Source organism: Acomys russatus, chromosome 8 (assembly GCF_903995435.1).
Source record: "Acomys russatus chromosome 8, mAcoRus1.1, whole genome shotgun sequence".
Classification (NCBI taxonomy): domain Eukaryota; kingdom Metazoa; phylum Chordata; class Mammalia; order Rodentia; family Muridae; genus Acomys; species Acomys russatus.
Genome location: NC_067144.1, coordinates 8,542,266 through 8,550,524, shown reverse-complemented (window position 1 = coordinate 8,550,524; position 8,259 = coordinate 8,542,266).

The following is an 8,259-nucleotide window of genomic DNA, read 5'->3' as shown; positions in this document are numbered from 1 at the left end:
TTCGTGTAGTAGTTTCCTGCCTCTGAGAAGTTTCACTACTGTGTCCTCATTTCTGCCTTTTTTTTTTCTTCCTTCCATTTTGTTTAAGCCAAACCTACTTTATTTTAGTTAGCCAATATTAAATCTCTCCCTTGAGGCCTCTCACTATTTCAAATTTCCATTATTTGCGACCCAGCATTTTAGTGTCTTTTGTATTGCTCTTCTCATAAACACGGATGCAGAATCGCCCATAACGACAGCAATGAACTTCAAGGGGCCTCCAGGTTTTGCTTGCCTTTCAGGAAGATTGGCAGCAGTGGGCTAGACAAACCTGGCTTCCTCAGTCTATGAAGTAAAAAGTCATTGGATTAATGAACTGCCTTTAACATACTGAGACCAAAATGGGCCGTGAAAAAGAGCAGTGTGTGCTTCACAGTTTTGATCCCAACCAAAGGGGTTGGTGTCAGCGGAGCCGAGTGCCTGTGGGGCTATCGACTACCACAGACTGGAAGCCAAGCTCCTGACAGGCTCCATTGCTATCCTCTGAGGTGAAAGCTAGCATGCTCAGCCTATAAGCAGATGCCAGGCTGCGGCCTGAGCCATCTCCATGAACCTGAAGCTACAAACAGGCAGGCACCTCTTCTAAGGCCCCTTCTTCACGGTGCTTTAGAGGTAACGCTTAACTGCTTCAAAGGAGTGCTGACCGAACCGGGGAGGCCGAACATGAAGGATTTACTTTCCTCTATTCACTGGGGAGGGGAGGGGGGGATGATATTACCTTATTTTAAAACTAAAAAGTAAAAACTATCATTACCCTTACAAGGGATACTTGCCATAGCGTCATACACAGAACTTAGAGCAAACCTGGCCCTAAGTCTCTCAGAAGCAGCAGCAGCACAGGCTAAAAAGGCCCCTTTACCCAACAGCCTTGTGAAAATCAAAGTATATAAATGTGAAAATGCTTTCTGGAGGTAAGCTACTGCAAGAATGAAAATGAAGTCACACACAAAAAAAAAAGAAAAAAAAGAAAAAAAAGAAAAAGAAAAGAAAATGATGCCACTATTAATCTCAATGGGAATTACAGTTGCAAACGAAGTGAATGCCTCAATAGTAACAGAACTCCTGACACTAGAAGTATTCATGAAATTGTACAATCTTCTCCTAGGGATGCTTGGGCACAATGATGCAAAGGCCATTAGCAACATTAATCTAAGAGCCACATTTCAATTTTTTTAAGTCTATGACTCATCTAGCATTTGAAAGCATCATAAATCTGGGAATGAAAATTTCTCCAAAGTTAAGTTCAACTTCGTGAATTTGAAGTCAAGTAGGAGCAAATATATAAGGCAAACTGGGGTAAAGGACGACCTTGATGTGTGGCTGATGTATGCATATTTCTGCACTAATGACAGAAAAAAAATACAGTGGGAATTCTTTCAGTGAAATAACAAGCTGCAGCCCATTGGCATCACCCTGGCAGGCTGAGGGAGCAATGGATCCCAGATTTAATTAGTAAAAGTTGCCAAATTATTTTTCTCTTGCCTTAGGCTACAAACCCACCTGCACCACCTTTGCAGCCTCAAAACTCAAAGCCTCTAGTCTGTCCCTACATGTGGTATAACTTTATAGGCTACAAATTATCAGGAAAATCTATCCACCCACGTTCAAGTAAAAGTTAAGCAAAAATGGCCTCTTTGTCAGTCAGCAAATGCAATGTGCCCTGGAAACCAAGGAGTTGCGTTTGAAGACTTCTGATGGATGCTGAACAGAGTCCTTCCTCCGGTAGCCAAAGACCAGGATCTCAGATAAATGGAGAATCAATTTATATGTCTGTTTAATTTACTTCGTTCAGTAATTCAATCAACATTAACTAAATGTCCTTTATATGTTTAAGTACTTGGCCTAGACCCATGGAGGAGACAGAGGGAACTGGTGATATTTCTGCAGAAGATAGATAAATAAGGAGATAGAAAAAAGATAAATAATTGATAAATAGATTATAGATAAATATATATATGAAATCTAAATAGATAATGCAAAATACAGATTCACATATGTGAGCTAAATAGATATGAAATAGATGACAGACATGAGGTATAGTTAAATCGAGAATAGATAGGTGATAACAAATAGATAGGTAGAGAGATAAATGATCATAAGGAGATGCTAGATAAAAATGATGTGAGATAAATAAATAGATGACAGATATGAAATAGTATGCCAGAGCTAGATGATAATCTATAGAATCTCTATTAGCTATGCTAGAGAGTCGGTAGATGGATAGCTAGCTAGCTCGATCGCTCGATACTCGCTCGATCGCTAGCTAGCTCGCTATACGTGTCCCTCTGCCCAGCGCTAAGTGCACCGTCGAAGGTTCATCTAAGGGGCAAGTGAAACATGCAAATGTTCTTCCTTACTTTTAGTGAGCACAGATCCTCCTAGTTGAAGAAAATCAACACACCTCCCTGAAAGACAGGTAAATGTGGTGAATGTTCATGGGGCAAGGAGCAAACACTAGACATTTATCGAATGCCTTACCAGATGCCAAGAGCTATGCAACATGCCTATTTTTAATTAGGAAAGGTGAAGCATAAGAAGTTGGTTAACCTTCTTGCTTGAAGTCACACAGTTTAGAGATGAGAATGTTGATATAATGTCAGGTGATGATTATAGGAATATATATTCATATATGTATATATATGTGTGTGTATATATATATTGTGTGTGTGTGTGTGTGTGTGTGTGTGTGTGTGTGTGTGTGTGTGTGTGTGTGCTGGTACTAGATCAATAAGACCTTAGGTGACAGGCTTAGGAGGCAAATGGGTCTAGCTTAAGAGTTACTCTTTGAAACTTGTGTTGGCAAAAAGACTCACCATATTGTGTCTTGGTTAACTCTCATCAATGTATTAGATGTATTAGTCAGATTTCCATCACCCTAACAAATTATCAGTCAACTCAAGAAAATAAATTGTTTATTGGGCTCATAATTTTGGAGTCCTTTCTACTTTGGTCCATGGTGAGGCAGCAGCATAGCAGCAGGTAAGAAAGCTCCTCATTTCATGACAGCGAGGAAGCAACATGAGGCAGGAACTATCTTCGTCCCTCTATTTTCTTCCAGGGCTCCAGTCACCAGATTATTCCCCCCAACTAGGTCTTAAAGCACCTCCTGATAGCACCATGGGCTGGGCACCAAGACATCAACACAAGGGCCTTTGGAGGACACTTGCCCAAACCACACTACGGTGATTTGAAAACCTGGAAACCACGGTCTTGTTTGTGGGAAGTGAAAATGACCATTGTTTGGCAGCTTCCTCCCCACACAGTTCTCATTTCTGAGTTAAGCAGAACTCTGGGGTGATCTAAATAAAGCCGTGCCTTAAGTCGGAAGTCCTCAACTGTGCAGAAGTTAAGTCGGAAGTCCTCAACCATGCAGAAGATGGAAGAACTGGGGAGCTGGCTGATTTGGAATGGAGTCCCCACCACTTACTTTTTAAAAATTACTCTATTCAGATTATATCTCAATTGTTATCCCCTTGCTTCTCTCCTTCCATTCCTCTCTCCCTCCCTCTTTCATCCTATTCACCTCCTCTAGGTCTGAGACATAAGGGGACCTTTTTCTCCACCCTATGGTCACAGCCTATCAAGTCTCATCTTCCTTAACCATCAGAGAAATGCAAATTGAAACAATTGTGAGATTCCTTCTTACACCAATCAGAATGGACAAGCTCAAAAACTCAAGTGACAGCTTCATGGCTTGTGGGAGTGCAAACTGGTACAACCCCTTTGGAAATCAATCTGGTGCTTTCTCAGAAAACTAGAAATAGGACTGCCTCAAGACCCAGCTATTCTACTCCTTAGAATATACCCAGAAGATGCTCCACCACACAACAAGGACATATTTTCAACCATGCTCATAGCAGCCTTATTTATAATAGCCAGAACTTAAAAACAACCTAAATGTCCCTCATTGAAGAATGGATAAAGAAACTGTGGTTCATTTATACTATGGAATACTACTCAGCTATTAAAAATAAGGAAATCCTGAAATTTGAGGGTAAATGGATGGAACTAGAAATGATCATACTGAGTGAGTTAACTCAGACTCAGAAAGACTCACATGGTATATACTCACTTATAATTGAACACTAGCCCAAAAGGCATGTCCCATGAAAGTCCTCACTTACCAGGAGATTGGGATAGATGTGAGGACCTCCTATTGGGACTCTAGGTGATTAAAGTATGGGAGAATGGGGAAATAGAAGGATCCAGAGGGTCCTAGAAACCCACTACATACTTTAACCTGAAAAGATTTCTCTGTCCTGTTCTGTGCTGAGGAGATAGAAGATACTAGAAGAAAGGTTTATAAACTGGAGGCCAACTAACCAAGCCCAGCTCGCAATTTGTCTCAAAAATAATATACTATTAAAACAATGTTAATTTATTTATTGTCTAGGCTGTTTTTTTCTGTCGTGAAGACAGTACTGAGTAGCTGCGATAGAGATCGTGTGAGCCACAAAGCCCAAAATATCTCGGGGGGTGGGGGTGGGGGTCGGGAGAATTGGACAAATTCTGAAAAAGAAAATGTAGAAAACTCTTACCACCTCCTGGAAGAAAACAATGCAGCAGTTTAAGCTTCTCCCCTTCCTCTTCTCCCATTCCATCCCATCCACAGCCAACAGATGATAGATCTGAGCACAAGATTTGCCTAAGGCATGGTGTTGTTAAAAGGCCATTACCCAGATTCCTGACAGGATTGATGCTCCCTTTACATCAATCCCCAGAGAACAAACAGTTCTCTAAAAATTACTCAGTCATTTAAATGACACCGGGTCTCCAGCACCGTGTCATTCCAGTCTAGGTGGAGAACGCCTGACCCCTCCACCATCTGCCCCAGAGGTGACGACAGACCTTGCATGCTGGTGCCTGTAGCTTCATTACCTCAGCACCACTCTCTTTAGCTCCTCTCAGAAGTCCCCTCAGTGGAAACTTCCTTAACAGTTCTCAATGAGTCAACTCAGCAGTGGACTGGAAAGAGTTTCTGGGTGTGGGTAAAGCTTCAGATGAACTCACTGTCTTGGATGTAGCAGCCATGTAACTCAGGGTGCCTTCAGCCCTATATGTGGCACACAAGCAGTGTGAGCGGCATGGGGAGGGAGTGGCCACCTGTCTCTTTCTATCACCTATGTCAAGTGGCTCACTCCCCACACCGCTGAGTCTCTTCCCTCTCAGGCTCATATAGTTCAACGAGGGAGAGGGCAAGTGTGACTCCATGAAACATCAAAAGCAAATTTAGAAAGAAGATAATGTGTTGTAAAGTTCTCTAGGTCAGATACTGTGCTGGAGAGAGAGACAGGGACAGAGGGATAGAATAGGGAATAGAAAATATGAATAAGTAAAGTTACGGGTCACAAATCAGAGAAATCACAGATTTTCTCAAATAGGAAAGGTTTGGGAAATGGAAAAACTGTTTGTTGTTGTTGTTGTTGTTGTTGTTGTTGTTGTTTCTTTGTTTGCTTGCTTGCTTGCTTGCTTGTCTTAATCCAAGACGTACGAACTCTTGAAATTCAAATGTCAATTATGGGTCCTCACTATCAGACTGAGCCCAGCACAGGTCCTGCACCTGAGCACCTCTAAGAGATGCTCTGAGGAACCCTCCAGCTAGTGTTGGGGGAGGGAGTGAGATGAGGAGACTGCTGCCTTAGGCAGTCTCAGTTGTCAAACATTTCTTTAAGGTGGGGGCTTACAGCTTTCAGCTCTGTCTCTAAATACATACAGTAAGCACCTTCCTTTGTGATGGGTCTTGGGGCGCATGCCTAAGGCAGTCAGATGGCCTTACTACTTTTTCTTTTCTCATAATGATGGGGTAATGTGGCTAGATGGATGCCTGGGCACTGAGTTCTATGGATGTGCACATGTAGGTATGTGTTGGGATGTGCATGTGAGAGAGAGCCACAGCACTGTGGAATCATAATAGTATTAAAAACTAGGTGAAAGAAGTGTTGGAAAATAGGTAGAATGCACTGTGCAGAACACTGCACGCCAAACTAACATGGCTGGCATTTGGGTAGCATAGACTGCAGAGAAAGATCATTCTGCTTATAATACAGAGGAGAAGCCCACAGGACCCAGGTGGGAAAAGTCAATTAGGGAAATGCTGTAGAAACCCAAATGAAAGCCAACAAGAGCTGAGCAAAACCAGAGAACACAAAGATGGGAGATGGAAATCTTTAAGAATGGTCCAGGGAGGAATTCTGTCTTGGACTGAAATCCATTCTGAGATAGATAGAGAGTCCAGGGATGATAGATACCAAAGGCTTTGGCTTTGGGGTGATGGGAGGGCAAGCCAGTGTAACATCTCCAAAAGGTTGTCACTTCTAGAAACTTATTTCATGGCCTCTTTGGAGCCCTTTCCAACTAGTTCTCTGCAGGGAGAATTGCTGCATTAACTGTGGGAGCTGGAAACGAGAGAAGCAAGGGAAGTGCTAATTACAGGCCAGGATAATTAACCAGCACAGGGATCAGCTGCATGTAACCTCAGTTCATCTGCTCCTGGAAATGGCCAGCGGGGGTGGGTGGGTGGGTGGGTGGGGGAGTGCGGGGACGGGGAATGAAGGAAAAGAGTGGGAGGGACATTTTCCAAATGCTAAGGGAGCAGCTGAGCTCAGACCTTGGTGACACTTGAGTTTGATGTGTCTGGCACTCTGGCTCTGGTTTCTGTAGTCCTTGGGGTGCCAAATGCACTGTAACCAGCAGGGCAGTTGTCCGAATGTCATTCATGCCTCCAGGCTGCTAATTACTGGGGTCCCCTTTAACCTTATTGCTGCACGCCATTAGGGTGACATGTGAAGGAAATGGATTGCAGGCCATTAGACCAACCAGGTTGACAAAAGGTCAGGTCTTGCCTCCTGGGAGAAAAGCCTGGGTACCAGCTATGTCATTTGGTCTCAGGATTGAGAATGAGGAACAAATTCCCATCAGGCTTAAGCGTTCCATCTTGGGCTTGCACATCACTTCAGTTAACACATCCTTTCCACTGCATCTCCCTGGTTGTGAGGACCAGATGCATGGAAGGGGCGTATCAATGGTGAGGGGGCTTCTTAAGGAGCTACTGTGGCCATTCCTGCCATTTCCTAGTGCGAGCGTTTGGGAGCACAGGACCACAGAGGAACAGCACATGGCTCTAGTCTCCTTGGTGCATCTAATATTTCTATGACCTCAGGCAAGTCACTTTCTCTTATGCCTTAAGATCCGCATCTGACATCCAAGAAGGCCCAGTCTAAAAGCGATTTTCAACCAGTAGTACATATGAAATTTACTTGTGAGGTTTCAGGACCCACCGTAGATACACTGGAACACATCCTTGAGGGAAGTAGACTTGGGTGGCCACAGGGAAGCACCAAAATGGAAGCCCAGGCCTTACTACCTCAGCACCCGGCACACACAGTCACCTAGTACCTACACACCCTCACCACTTCAAGCCCACAGCAATAGAGCCAGCCAGCCAGTCACTGAAAGCTTTGAAAAAAAAATGAGCCAAAGGGAACCTCTTCTCTTAAGGTGTCTTTTCACTCTCACAGCAACAAACAGCTAAGGGGCTTGTCATCTACCAGCAGAACTTTCTCCACCTTGTCCTTCAGCCTGTGGTCTTAGCCGTTGCTTTAGGATATTTCCGTGTTCAACTTCCCCACCACCACTGTTCTGGGTCTCATGGTCACCTGTGCCCTCACTCTGCACCTCCTTATACTTAATAATACCTGTTCACGTCAAGTCTTTCTCCAGATCATAAGAAATGTAAGGTCAGAACCTGCCTTGTCCCTGACTATTGAACTTCTATGCCTGGTGGATTAGACCTTGTGACGGGTTGAAAGAAAAGAGCCTCCCATATGCTCATAGGGAGTGGCACCATTCGAGGGCGTGGCCTTGTTGGAGGAAGTGTGTCACTGGGGATGGATGGGCTGTGAGGTTCCAGGTGCTCAAGCCAGGCCCAGCATCGGTCTCTCTTCCTGTTCCCCGCCAATCCAGATGTAGATCTCTGAGCGACTTCCTCCCACATTCTGCCTGCCTGCGTGCTGCCATGCGTGCCACCATGACAACAGTGGACTAAAACTCTGAAGTGTAGGCCAACCCCGTTAAATGTTTCCCTTTATAAGAGTTTCCCATGGTTGTGGTGTCTCTTCACAGCAATAGAAACCCTGGTTAAAGCAGACCCCCCAATGTACACTGCTGACAGTGAAAGGCAGGATTTCTCCAACATATAGCAGATTCAGTGAACATTACTTC